The following is a 15,167-nucleotide window of genomic DNA, read 5'->3' on the forward strand; positions in this document are numbered from 1 at the left end:
GAGATGTATCAGCATAGATATTATGGGTAGAAAGGGGATGTTGATCTATTGGGATTTTATCACCTTGGCCCAATGCTTTGTCCAGGACTCTGTGGTTTTAAGAGTATGGATCTAGAGTTGATAATGCGATACAGTATGGGGATTCAGTTTGTGAGCCACCCAACCATCTCCCTTCCTGAGCAGTTAGAGATGGTCTTCGAAGTGGTGTTGAAAAATTCAGGGTTGGTTGTTTGGGAGATTTCAACATCCATACTGATGTTACCTTGACAGAAGAAGCTCTGGATTCCATGATCTCCAGACAACAGTGAGCCTGTCTGAGGTAATAACAGCTTCCATACATATTTCAGGTCATACTCTTCTGCTCTTCTGTTCTTGATATGAGAAAATTGTGAGTTGTGAGAGATTCATAAACAATGTGTACAATGATAAAGGGAAAAGGGAACTTGTTTAACAGAAAGATTTGTAATAGCTTGCATGAAACAACCTGTTTACCAGACAAGAAGAAAGCTGAGCGCTTAAAATATAGGAAAGAGGAAGTTGAGTAACGGGCTTTAAAACAATGAATGAGGTTTTACTGTAAGATAATGTTTTGCTTTATATTATATGTTTATAAGAACTAAAATGCAGAAGCTGTTATCGGTAAATGACTACAAAAACAAGCCAGGGAATTTCTAGAGTTACATTCACCCCATATGAGATATGCTAATGCCTTATAGTTAGATTGTACGACTGGGGGTCAGTCTGGAGGACCATGTGGAACTTCCTGATTGGCTGCCAGGGCTAGCTAGGAGATGTATAAAAATGAGCCGAGTTGCACCTCAGACTTCAGATTGACTACTACCAAGGGTCAATCTCCACCTCTATATAGACGTGTTCCTGAATAAACTGTTTCACTGCTACTGTCGGATTTGTGAGTATTAATTGGGAATATTTAGAATCATTTCCATAACAATTTGGTGGCCCGTACGGGGAGCCGTTTAAACAAGAGGGCTCTTTGAGTGCCCATTTGGCATTTTGCCTGTTTGACCGAAGAGAAAAAGGAGTGAACTGAGTGGAAATAGGGAGGCGCCCCTGGCCTTTCTTTGGCTTGGCCCGCTTTCCACACGGCTCTCCGTTTCTCCACGTCAAAGAACCCCAAAACAGTGGCAGTGAAACAGCCGCCGGCTGCTAACATTGACAGACGTCTACTGATTGGGTGAGTTGCTGTTATTTTGGTCCAGGACCAACAATTAAACAGGTAAATTGGGTGATAATGGAATTACAAGGGCAATTACAAGGATATATAAGGGAAGGATATAGGGGTTTTTATGAATTAGTGTATGTAAGGATGTGCAGGCAATTGTGCTAGTACGCATATTAATGAACTATTAAGTTTGGATTTCCCATAGTGTGGTGGTGTGTTGACCAAAACAAGGTTTAGGGAGAAGTATGCCAGGTATACCTCCCCAAGCAAAGCAGTAGAGGCAGAGTATGGACCCTACTATACCAAACTTGAGATCCTCTCACTTGCCTCCCATTTCCACAAGCAGCACCAGTGCATCAGAGCGGTGCATTGGAGCGGCCAGAGGAGGGGGGATGTTTCAGGCATGTTTCAGGCATTGGAAACCTGCAGGCTCCAAAAATTGGGAACGTTTCGGGAATTGTTCAGGGCAGTTTTTCTCTGTCGGCATCAACACGGCATTTGGGCCCCCCAGAAGGGAAAGGATGGCACTCCCTGGGATTATATAATTGGGGGATAGCATGCAGATGTTTTAGAATAGATTAGAAGGTATGAAGAATAGTCAACCAACGCAGGTTGGACCTGGTTGGGGTAGCCAGGGCGGGTTGGACCCGACTGGACCAATACGGGTTGGACCCGGTTAAAATAAGAAGCCTAGTCAGCCAGCGCGGGTTGGACCCGGTTGGGGCAAAGGGCTAGGTAGGTTTGGTAGACTGGAGAAGGTCAGGTCAGAGAGACCTAGACAGGACGGACCGGCAAACTGCCAAACAGATCCAGACAGGACAGACACCCAGAAATTTCCCATGTTGATGCGGGTGCTATGAGTTCTGAAAATGTCCCCAGATGGTGCACACTGGAGGTAGGAGTAGGAGGGAATCCCTTGGAAATCCCTATTCTAGCACCCCTTGTCGTGTATGTAAATGGTAATGAGCCCCTTTATGTGCATGAGTTTTTGCAGATGCCAGTGGCATACGGTTTATAGGTAGGGAGCTGTAGACAAAATTGGGAGTGGCAGACCTACTCAGAGAGGGGGAGAATATAACCCGCTTGGGGATGGTGACAGAGATTGACAGAGAGTGTGTGTTGGGTGGTCCCTGGAAGTTCCAAAGTATAGTGGGGCTTTATAACGATGAATTGGAAGGGATACAAGAGCTACCCCTTCCCCAGATCAAGGGGCAATTGAGATGATTTCTCAGCAAAAATAATTATTGTGGAACATGTATTCCTATTTTTGTGCAACACCACACCACTGACAGCTATCGGAAAGTATAAAAAGGCCTAAAAAGAAAAGAAAACAGATATGTTTTTAAGAGATATGTGTTTCTAATATATGTTTTGTGTTATTGTGATGTGTTGTGCAAGACTATACGGGGCAAGAGTTTGTTCTGTTTAGTAAACTGAATTGTGTGCCAGCCCAGCCCAGCTAGAAAGAAAGAGATTTATATAATGTAAGGAAGTAGTTAACCAAAATGTAGTTATAGCGAGAATGGAAACCCGACATAGGAATGGAAGATAGATTCCCAAAAGCAAAGAAGGCAGATATAGGAGGGAGAAAAAGATACCAAACTGAGGGTCTGTAACACAAGCAAAGACTTGCTTAGACATGAGAAAGACAGAAGTGAAAGAGGGGAACAGGGCAGCTGTTTTGCCAATGAGGAAAGTAATGAAAAAAAGCTTCTATGGGCCTATGTAATTCTCTGAAAAGAGTGAAGAATAAAAGTTTTGTGTAATGTAAAGTATATAATGTACATATTAGGTTTGGAGACTAAAACAAGTTAAAATTTGTTTAAGAGTTAGATTAGAAAGCTCAATTGGTAAGCTAAACTTCATAGGGTGAGATACATAAGAAAGTATATATAGATTATAAAAATATATATGAGCATCTTGCTGGCACTCTCCTTTGTTCTGTTTGCTCACAGGAAATAAGTGCTGCGGCAGACTCCGCCCCTAGAAGAACACAGTCTGTTTTTCCAGCCTGCTTGGTGACTAAGTTTTTGTCGGTGGAGACTGAACCATTGAGACTATGGGTGGCATTGAGACCACTTCTAGCAACTTAAGTTAAACAGAGGACGCCAGCTCCACCAGTCCTGTTTTTCTTTGGAACTATTTTTGGAACTATTTTTCGGATCTATACCTGAACTGTTTTCTGGAACTATACCTGAACTATTTATGATTTTTGCTGTTCCGTACAAACATTATCTTCGCTATTTAGACTAAGAAAACCCCTGGACGCCTGAGCGTCGGTTTGAACATTTTATATATGTATTTTAATAATTGCTGTTGTTAGGGTTTGCTTTTATAGTAATTAATTGTAATTGTATGTAATTGAATGTAATTGAATGTAGAAAAATTAAGTATCATATAAGAATAGTTATAGAAGAGAGGAATGTGTTTTAACAATTGGCCAGCAGATTATTTAAATAGGTTTTGTTAGGTACAATTAAAAGTAATTACACACAGTCGCACACAGAAAAAGAGGAAAAGCAGCCATTTGTCCCCATGCTTTGTCCCCTAGTTAATAAGTTTAGGGATAAATATTAAGTCCAGTAAACATTAAGTAGTTTAACGCCCGACAACAACGAAAGAGCAAAAGAAGGAGACATGAAACTCCTCTTACCGTTATTTGTGCTTCCCCTAGTCCAAATGGATTGGCGCCAAAACCAGTTCCACCAAATGGCCCAACGTATGAGCAGAGCCCTAAATGTGTCTGAATGCTGGTTATGTAGCCAAAGACCTGCTGAGGGAAGAGGGGGTTGGCCCATAGTATCATCGTCTGTCCTCACATTAGAGGCTTGGAACGACACTTTTTGTGCTGGGGCCACGAACCCTACAGAAATTCCGAACAACGGAGATAAGGGGTTTGTTGATACCAATCGCACCAGTTTGGCACACCCCTGGGATTGGCCTATGACTCCACTTTGCCTCCAGTGGCAAACATTTGAAAAAACTGGAAAGCAAGCCTTGAAGTGGATGGTAATAGATGAAGAGGGGGCTGAAGAGCGAGCGTTAGAGGGAGAGTTGCTCGACAAGATGATAACCCCTCAAGGTCGTGCATTATGGATAGGGATGACAGGTCCCCCAGAGCCACTGAGACCTTTTCCGTCCCCTGCTTCTAACCCCAAAATAGCAGAAAAATTAGGTAATTATCCCACCTGTTTCAGGACCATAATATTCTCTCAGGCAGGAATGGTGTGCAAAGATAACCCCTGGTTTGAAAAGGACCCTGCTTTTAATTGCTTAAAGCAGTATGACAAATATCCAGGTGCATTGTCATTGTTTAATAATGTGGTAACCCCTTTTAATATGGTTCATTTACAAATTAGATATGATGTAAACTTATACATATATGCACTCCTGCCAGGGATTTATTGAATTTGTGGTAGTTTTGCGCTTAAGATACTTCCACCCCGATGGAAAGGCACTTGCACCTTAGGAACTTTAAAACCTGGAAACATAGCATACTACCAGAAAAAGCAACCCAGGAAAGCCTGGCAACAAAACTTTCTGACATTAGAAGAGAATAGTATAGCTATAGCAGGGCCACTTATGAAAGATGTGTGGAGTGTTGAACAGTTACACAGAATGTCCATTGAATTAGAAGCTCTAGCTAACAACACTGCAAATAGTAGCAAGAATATGAGAGTCAAAGTTGATTTTAAAAGGACGTTTCAACATGAAATTGCTTTGGGCTTCATGCTGAACTCCAGGAGAGGCTTTTGTTTCTGGCTTGCTACCACCTGTTGCCATTATATCAATGAGTTAAGACAAATTGAAACTAATATGTATAAGTTGTATAATGTTACGAATTTTCAAAAGATACTGAATGGCGGGACTGGTTTCCTGACCTCGGGTGGCTAAAAGACCTAATAATGGGATTGGGATTGATTGGCTTGGTAGGAGTGGTGATATTGGTCTATTATTGTGTTCCTGCCCACACCCAAGTCTCCCTTGCCTTAGCCATAGCCGAGAGAGTATACATGCCGCCTGGAGACATGCCTGTTAATGAATCTTACACTTCCCTTCCTATAGAAGAAATAGCTATGTATGAAGTGTTAACAAGATGAGAAGTTGACCAAGGGAATGAGATGAAGTATGTAGGGTGAACTCTCACAAGTTTATTATGAAAAGAAAAGCTGGGAATTGATATGAGAAAATTGTGAGTTGTGAGAGATTCATAAACAATGTGTACAATGATAAAGGGAAAAGGGAACTTGTTTAACAGAAAGATTTGTAATAGCTTGCATGAAACAACCTGTTTACCAGACAAGAAGAAAGCTGAGCGCTTAAAAATATAGGAAAGAGGAAGTTGAGTAACGGGCTTTAAAACAATGAATGAGGTTTTACTGTAAGATAATGTTTTGCTTTATATTATATGTTTATAAGAACTAAAATGCAGAAGCTGTTATCGGTAAATGACTACAAAAACAAGCCAGGGAATTTCTAGAGTTACATTCACCCCATATGAGATATGCTAATGCCTTATAGTTAGATTGTACGACTGGGGGTCAGTCTGGAGGACCATGTGGAACTTCCTGATTGGCTGCCAGGGCTAGCTAGGAGATGTATAAAAATGAGCCGAGTTGCACCTCAGACTTCAGATTGACTACTACCAAGGGTCAATCTCCACCTCTATATAGACGTGTTCCTGAATAAACTGTTTCACTGCTACTGTCGGATTTGTGAGTATTAATTGGGAATATTTAGAATCATTTCCATAACATTCTGCTCTGGGCAGAGAAAAGGGGATCCGAAGACTTGAAAGGATACAAAGCAGGGATGTGGAATCAATTAAGAGGATCTGTCCCCATACCTGATAGACCTGAATGACTTTCAGACAGCTCTCGATAGCTTTCAGCTGATGGAGTTGGTGAGCCTGTTGATGCCCTGATCAACATCTGGAATGAAGAAATGTCCTATGCAACTGACAAGATCACTCCTAGGTGCCATTTCTCAGGTCTAAGAGCTTGAGCAGCCCTCTGGGCTACTGAGGGACTGCAGTTATTGAAAAATATGAGAGACACTAGTGCTGGAGAAAGCCTTGAAATAGATCCAACAATGCATGTGCTACAGCTCACTTTAAAGTCTATTCCATGATGGTGACTGTGGCAAAGAGAAAAAAAATTCACCTCCATTGTGCCTGCCCAGCATAGACCTGCAGAACTCTTCTGGGTGGTCAGGGGCTCATTGTGCTCTAGCCAGCTACAGAAGACCATCTTCTACAGAAAGAGCTGACAGCTCCGAAGCCTGCTGTAATCACTTTTCTAAACACAAACTCTCTTATGTTAATTCCCACTTAGACTCTACATTAGCACTGACAGTATCACATAGTCCCAGGGTGCCAATTTGTCTAGTGGGATATCTTTCAGCTTGTCCAATCTGAGGATATGGATAGGATTCTTGGAAATTTGAGACCTACCACCTGATGTGACTCTCGCCCCTTCTAGATGCTTAAATCTGCTTGGGGAAGAGGTTCAAAGACAATGTCCAGGATATGCCTTCCTGAAATGAAGGGTTGTCACCTCTGCTCTGAAGTGGCAGTGATGTTTCCCTTCATATAAAAATACATTCTGGACCCAGGAGTTTAGTAACTATCATCCAGTCTCAAATGTACTATTCTTGACCAAGGTGGTGGCTGGTCAATTTCAGGGATTCCTGAACGAAGAAGATTGAATACAATTCAGTCAAGGAAATGGTTATGGGGAGTACAACCTCTAGACCACTCGGCTGCTTTTGATTTGATTGATCATTGTATTCTTTAGGACTACGTGAAGATGCATACGACACTCAAGTTCTATCTTGTGCTTCCAACACATTCCAAGGAGGCAGTAGAAACTGTTAACAGGTCCCTGTGGGCAGTTTTGGGATGAAGGTTAAAAAATTGAACAATAATCCCAAAAAACAGAGATACTACTGATAGGGGAAGATTTGATCCTAGAACTGGGATATCTTGTATGCTGGATGGGGTTGCATTTCCCTCAAAAGCAGTTTCATCATTGGAGGTGTTCCTGGACCCAGACCAACCATTGGATAAACAATTGGCAGCAATGGCCAAAGCACCTTTCAACAGTGTTGGCTGGTGAGCCAGCTGCAGCTCTTCCTGGGCAGGAAAGATCTGGACACAGTGGTGCATCCTCTGTTAACATCAGTATCACATTACTGCAATGTGATTAATGCATAGCTACCATTAAAGAGTGCCTTGAAATTACAGTTGGTATAGGATACTGCAGCCAGAACGTTGATGGAAGTGGGTTGTAGGATGGAAATCACAGCAGTCTTGTTCCATTTGAACTGAATCCCAGTTTGCTTCCAGGCCCAATTCAAGATGCTGACTTTTAAAGCCCTATGCAGGTTGGGGCCAGCACACCTTAAGGACCTTCTTTTTGTTCACTTTCAGAGGGCCTGCTTTGGGTGCTCTTGCAATCTGAGACTAGATTGGCAACAAACTGAGAAACAGCCTTTGTGGTTGTGGCACCAAAACTTTGGAATTCCCTCCCCAAGGAGGGTAATCTATTTCTTTGTATCATTATCTTCTGCCAGCAAGTGGGGATTTCTTTTGATCAGTGTTTCCTCACTATTCTTGGTCCATCTCCTTGGCTGCATTATATCTGTTTATACTATATGCTTTATTGAACTTTTTAATTATATTATCAATAGTTTAGGTTAAATGTTGTTTTAATGTCTCAAATGTTTCAATGCTGTTTTAAGGCTTATAGGAATCTACCACTCCATCACTTCTGATTGTCTCCTTTTCTTCACTTGACCAACAGCAGAGTTATCCTGGCTATGACAAACTCCTGCCAAATCCTGGCATGCCATAATGTTTTCCAGTACTAGTATAGCCTGATTCTCTTTGTACATTTTGCAACGAAGTCTGAACTCATTCTTTGCATGTGTGATTGAGAACTGCAGCAGAGACAAATTATTTTCAACAAAAATTGTTAACTGAGATGCTTCTCCTCATCAAGGCCATGTTGCCTTTCCCTGCCCACAGAAGAAGAAGAAGAAGAAGAAGAAGAAGAAGAAGAAGAAGAAGAAGAAGAAGAAGAAGAAGAAGAGGAGGAGGAGGAGGAGGAGGAGGAGGAGGAGGAGGAGTTTGGATTTATATCCCCCTTTTCTCTCCTGTAGGAGACTCAAAGGGGCTTACAATCTCCTTGCCCTTCCCCACTCACAACAAATACCCTGTGAGGTAGGTGGGGCTGAGAGAGCTCCGAGAAGCTGTGACTAGCCCAAGGTCACCCAGCTGGCGTGTGTGGGAGTGTACAGGCTAATCTGATTTCCCCAGAAGTGGACTCCAAAGGCCTCAGATTTGAGAGACAGAAGGGGGTTGCACTATTAGTTTTCTCCTTCTTTCTACACCCTCTGCTCTCACACGTTACCAGAGCAGGGATACTTCATCCTCCCTGGCTTGCTGCAGATGTTCCTTAAATAGGCCACCTTTCTAATGTTCTCCAATTGGCCATGCTGGCAGGGGCTGATGAGAATTGTAGTCCATGAACATCTGGAGTGCCATAGGTTCGCCACCATGGCCCTATTAGGAAGTGTCCTGGAGCCCTGTCTCAGCCGCTGCCATCTCTTGGGTTGCTTCCTCTGTGAAGCAGGGCTTGTTAATGTGATGGGCTCTACCTGGTTGCCAGATTCGATTACTTAGCCCAGAGTCAGCAGTCTTACCCTGCCTGTTTCAGGCATATCCTGGCCAAGCAAAGCAGCTGTCAGCCACATGTGGATTACCTCAACCAAGGTGAATTGGGCCTGCAAATCCAGATCAGGTCCTTTTGCCAGGTACCTATAATGCTCAATTATCAATTACCGTGTTTCCCCGAATATAAGAGAGTGTCTTATATTAATTTTTGCTCCCAAAGATGTGCTATGTCTTATTTTCAGGGAATGTCTTATTTTTCTGTGCTCTGTTCGTCAGGCATACTTCCAAACAAAAACTTTGCTATGTCTTACTTTCGGGGGATGCCTTATATTTCGCACTTCAGCAAAACCTCTACTATGTCTTATTTTCAGGGGATGTCTTATATTCGGGGAAACAGGGTATATAACTCTTGTACAGAAAGTGGATGTAGGGATGTTTCTATTGCAGAACACAAATAGAATACCCCTGCTCCTCTTTGTAAATATTTTTCAAAACTGTTCAGTTGGATATTTCAAAGCACAATTAAGGTGCTGGAACAAGTGAAGTATTTGCAAGATCTAGGTCAAGCCTACATAGATACATTAGGGCCAATAAGACTACACATGCAGCAGAAGGTGGTAGAATCTTGTGGTGGTACAATCTTGTGATGATAGAAAGAGCTATCACTTTAGACCGTATGTGGGAAAATCACATATGTAATGATTCTCACCCATTTGAAAGCTTTCCGGTTATTAAAATTTAGTACATTTATTTATTCAGAGCAGGGTGTCCTACTCTGGTCACCACCTGCCTCACATCTGTAGATAGGGACATAGACAGCAAGGATTATGGGGAGGGTCTTAACCAATAGGCTGGTTAATACAGGAGGAAGCGGTCCTTCAGGTACCCTGGCCTCAAGCCATTTAATCTTTAAAAGGTAAGAATCAGCAATTTAAATTACGCCCAGAAGCAGATGGGCAGTCAATCCAGATTTTCAGTAGAACGGCAACAGGATACGCGTATCCAGCCCAAGCAACTGTTGCACTTTGGACAGACTGAAGATTCAGGATAGTTACATGCTTCATGTGTTTCAAACCCTGCAATGACAAAGTTTGGCTGCAAGCAGTGGGGTTTGTTAAAAGAATTTTTTTCCAAGTGAACATCGCTTTGAGAATTCAGTAGGCAGAGAACAGAAACACCAAGTGCAAGTTCAACAGTCTGAAACAAGCACCATGAGAATCCCGTCAGTGCCTGAGGGAGTATCTAGAGATTTTTGCAGGATTTTACAATGGGATGAGAAATCAACAAAAGCTTTTCAAGTTCTTTACTGAGGTGGGGATGGGGGTCCTCTAAGCTAAGCATGCATTTCTACCACAGTCCTGTAATTTTTCTACTTATATAATCCATCTTATCTTGTTTGGGTTTCTAATAAAAGAAGCATGTTCAGCAGAAAACCAGCATAAAGAAGACCCATGAATATAGTATTACTTCCTGTTATTTTGTACTCATATGGAATTCTTATAGCAAGCTGCAGGTCTGCTCTTCCTGACTGGACCATGTGTCCATCACACTCCTTTTCTGACACACTGTGGTACATAATGGAAAACCCATTTGTCAAAGAAAGCATAAACAGACAGGAGAAGCTTGCTACTTATGAGTCAGTTGAAAAGCCCTTACCTTCTCCAAGTGAATTTATTACTCTTTATATTCGATCTTGTTTTAACCAAGCATTTCCCTGTATGCACAACATACTCCTGCTTTGTTTGGGAGTTGATCCACAAGCACTGGAACCAGTTGGGCATGATTCTTCCACACATCTGCCCTCTCCGCATTTTCACCGTTGCAGAGTCAGTTTATTTCTACTGTATGTACCTTAATAATCTGGATTTCATTGACAGGGTTTCATTATTTCATCGGATTTCGTTATTTCATTGCTTTTGTCATAGGTAGAATCTCAGAAGCCTCATCCTTTTATTTGTTTTTGTGCATGTATGCTTAAATCTCTACCTCCTTCCATGGCAGAGATATGCCTCTTTTTTAACTAAATGGAAGCTGGGAATTCAGAGAACCTTCTAGACCTAGCATTACAGCAATATGTCAATTCTGTAGTGGGGTTTAAAAAATAAAATAAAACCACTTTTTTTCAGGACAGGAGGGGGAGTGGCTTGATTATTACAACACTCAATCATCAAAAAGTAGGTTTGAGGTACAAGGCAGTGGTCAAGACCAAGAAAGCCCTCAAAAACATTATACATGAGGGGAAAAGTGACTCAGAACGAGCTTCCAGAAAAATGACTGGGGTAAAAGTGGTCTCAAAATAAATGGAAAAAACTTATCATGTAGTACATACCTAGTGATATGCCAACGTACAACTATTAATGCAACTATTTAATGTGACAGCACCAGGCCTGATGCCACAACATCATCACATAATTAGACTCTACCCAGTGAATCTTAGAATTTAGGATGATAGGGATTTTAGAACCCCAGTCCCCACTCTCCCCCATATATTCATGCCCCCACACTGCACACTGCAGGATGTTTTCAAGCTTCTTCTGAGCAGTCAGTGTACATACATATTATAAAGCCAGTCTCTGGCAGTTCTGTCTTGAGCACATTATAACACAGCCAAGTAAGAGAACAGCAGCAGCACAGTGGTTAAGGCCAGGAGAACCAGGGTTGATTCCCCGCTCAGCCACTTGAGCTGTGGAGGCTTATCTGGGGAACTAGATTAGCCTGTGCAATCCAACACCAGCCAGCTGGGTGGCCTTGAGCTAGTCACAGTTCTTCCGAGTCTGTTAGCCCCACCCACCTCACAGGGGCCCCTCCACACACGCAAAATAATGCGTTTTCAAACCACTTTCACAACTGTTTGCAAATGGATTTTGCTATTCCGCACAGCTTCAAAGAGCACTGAAAGCAGTTTGAAAGTGCACTATTCTACATGTGTGGAATGAGCCAGGGTGTTTGTTGTGGGGTGGGGGAAGGGGAACAGAGATTGTCATCCCCTTTAAGTCTCCTCACAGGAGATATAAATCCAAACTCTTTTTTAAAGTGGGAGATGGCAATGCTTTTCATTGTTGCTAAATGTTGCCACTTACCAGGCTCAAAGTTAATTTCCTAGACTGAAAAAAGATATGTATTTTAATCTATATTTGAATAAAGTTTACTAATAATCCCAGTTAACCAAGATTTATCATCATTATCAAGCAGAATTTTTCCCATCAGAGACTAATATATTCTATTTTCTTCTTCTTACAGACATGAATTTCCTTCCCAAACTAAATACATATGTTATTTAAATGACAACATATTTCCAGAATATATTATTATGGTAATAAAACTCCAACATCTCCAATACAAAGAAGCTAACAAAGACACCAAATGAATCATTCTATGGCCGTTTCCGCACGGCCCTTTAATGGCGCCCTTGGGACGGGATAAACGCCGCCCCAGGGAGCCATTCGCACAGGCGGCGCTGCTGCTAAGCAGCAGCGCCAATCTGGCATTGCTCCCCCTCCCCCAGGGCAGCGTCAAGCCGCCCTGAAAAACAACCCTTTAAAGGGTTGTTTTTCCCTCAACAGCGTGTTCCCGGCGGCGCGGTGCGAACAGCACCGCCGGGAACACGCTGTTTCCCTTCCCCGTCCGACTCACCTTGTCCCCGTCGTCGGCCTGCTGGCCATGCAGCGGAGCCCCGCCCTGGCAACGTATGGGCTTCATCGCCAGCAGGCCGACGAATGGGACAAGGTGAGTCGGACAGGAGGGGGAAGAGGCGCTCCACGCGGAGTCAGCCTGCCGTCCTTCTAGAGGTCCGCCCGCGATGCTTGCATGCGAGGCCTCTCCTCACCAACCGGGCAGAATTCTTGCCGTCAGCTGAGGTTTTGGGGCCGTGCAGAAACGGCCTAAGTAATTAAATTACATTGCTATGTCATATAAAGATAATATTAAGATTTTTTGGGAAATGGGTTTTTAAACTTATTCTGCTGTGTAACAATGTTACTATCGTGTTCAAATGCAGTTGTTGCTTTTAAAATAATTCACTGCTGAAAAACAAATAGGTTCAAAGCAATACTAATATGATCAGCTTAAAGAAAACATGTTGTAAATATATATATCTAATGTTTCAGAAATATGGCATTCATATCTCATATATGCTTTATTTCTATCACTAAATTTAAAAATCAAAAGGTGTCCCTGCACTAGACAACGCAGACATTCCTATTTAAAGTGGGAACATTCCAGAACACTGTGTTCTGTACCATGACTAGAAACTGGCTGAATGAATCGTATCAAACTTTATAATATGTAGACTTTACCTGCCCTACTATGTGCAGCACTAACGATTCAGGTAAATCTCTCCCCACCCCCCAATATCTTCATTTCATTAAATGATATAAAACTTTGCGACTATTCCGCTATTTTATATGCATTGTAATCTACTCATGACATTAAGTAAAACTATCCAACATTTATCAAAAAGAACCCCAAACACCTAAAAGCTACTGATATCAGATGTACCTAGTATTTATGCAAATACTGTACCTACTGTGTATCACACATTAATCAGAACAGAAGGAACATTTCCCTAGACTTACAGAACATTTCACATCTTCTATTAGCGGAGCACTAATAGTATTCACTTTGACTTTAACAAATCCCTTTCACTGATACTGGAGGTTAATTGGTTGTTACTACATAGCACAATTCAATACCAAAATTAAAGAACACTTTTAAAGAAAAGAAAAAGAATCTTGACACAATGAAACTTATTTTAAATGTATTCAGAGATTCCTTTTTTTAAATTAATCAAGTTTAAATTGTGTTCATCATACTACCTTTAAGCTATATTTTGTGAGATTACCATTTTATTTAGAACTCCTTACCAAATAATCCAGATAGTACTTCTTCTGTAAAATGTATTATTAATATGACTGGTATATGAATAAATGTTTAATATGAAATTGATATACATTTCAAAAAGAATAGCTATGTTATATTGTACTAAAAAGTAACAATAGCATATTTAGAACTATGGAGAAAAACTTAATAGGATGGAATTTACAATACACTCACTAAAGTTACAACTAGGTACTTAAAAATGTGGCCTTTCTTGCAAATTCCATTATGGTAACAAACACAAAAAAGATGCTGATAGTTCCCTTAAGTACATTTTCAACTTCATCTGTTACACAACAGTCAGAAAGAAAACATTTTTATTTGACTAGTAGCTCAATGGCGCAGCCTATGTGCAGAAAAGTAGAACACACCAATTTTAGAGGGGGTTCTTTCTTTTTTTTTGCAGGGAGTCAGTCATTTCACTATAGCACGATCACAGACAGCTAAAGACAAGGCTACAGACAGAGTGTGAATAGTTACTATTTGCATTGATGATAATTATATTACCTTCCTGTTTCAATACACAGTTTCAAGCTTATTAACTGAAGCTTAAACAGTAATTTACACAGCAAAAGGACCAGTCTACACAAGTTGCTATAAACACCAAGCACATGCTTGACTTGTTTTGTAAAAGTGAGCAGTGGTACTTTTCTTCCTTTTCCCATTGTTCCACAGAGCAATATACCTTACATTTATACTTGTATAAGCTGTTTGCAGCTCACCAGGCAAAACTGAAGCTTAAATATGCTATATTAGAGATTAGTTTAACTATGCAATTTAGTAGTAGTTAAATATATTCCCAGCATTGTAGTCAGGAAAGTATGAAGTGCACACAAATAACATAAACCAATTTTTTTTATATAACACCCTCCCACAAAAACCTTCAGCTTTATAAAAGGCACAAAACTAAATACAGCATTTCATCTTTGATAACTTTACTCATACCATAAACCTAAGTAAGCATACCTGTAAGTAACTTCCACTGAAATCAATGGGACTTACATGCTTAGGATTCAGCTACAGGAGGCAGGGATACAATCAATTCGAATCAAGGATCAAACACAGCTACATCTAATTAAAACTTCAAGAAATTAAATTTGTAAATATTCAACAGTAAAAAAAAATAAACACATTCACCAATAGTAGATCAGTATCAAAAACTTAAAAAAAACAAAATGCTTCTCTAGATGAAGATATTTTCTTCTAAAATGCTATGTAGTTTATTTTCTGTTTTATGAACACTAGTACAAAGCTGTTATGTAGAGCTAAGTAATCCAGACTCAAAAATTAACAGTATTTGAAATTTGTATCAGAATTTCACTGCCCTATTATTCCAGAAAAGGGGCGCCACAAATTTACTCAAGCTGACTATACATATACTATAATATACTCAAAGCAGCATAATGATAAAAGTCGACTAAAAAATTGAATAAA

General features: G+C 40.9%; 1 protein-coding gene and 1 long non-coding RNA gene across 7 annotated transcripts in view; one reads left to right on the plus strand and one right to left on the minus strand.

Moving 5' to 3' along the window:
• The window catches only part of VTI1A (vesicle transport through interaction with t-SNAREs 1A), a 312,235-nt gene that overhangs the window by 183,954 nt on the left and 113,114 nt on the right, over positions 1-15,167 (minus strand). The window lies entirely within an intron of this gene.
• LOC125437720 lies at positions 381-5,887 on the plus strand. Its single transcript, XR_007245260.1, has 2 exons — positions 381-1,195; positions 3,139-5,887. It is a non-coding gene; the product is annotated as an uncharacterized LOC125437720 (long non-coding RNA).

This window comes from Sphaerodactylus townsendi, linkage group LG08 (assembly GCF_021028975.2).
Source record: "Sphaerodactylus townsendi isolate TG3544 linkage group LG08, MPM_Stown_v2.3, whole genome shotgun sequence".
Taxonomy (NCBI): Eukaryota; Metazoa; Chordata; class Lepidosauria; order Squamata; family Sphaerodactylidae; genus Sphaerodactylus; species Sphaerodactylus townsendi.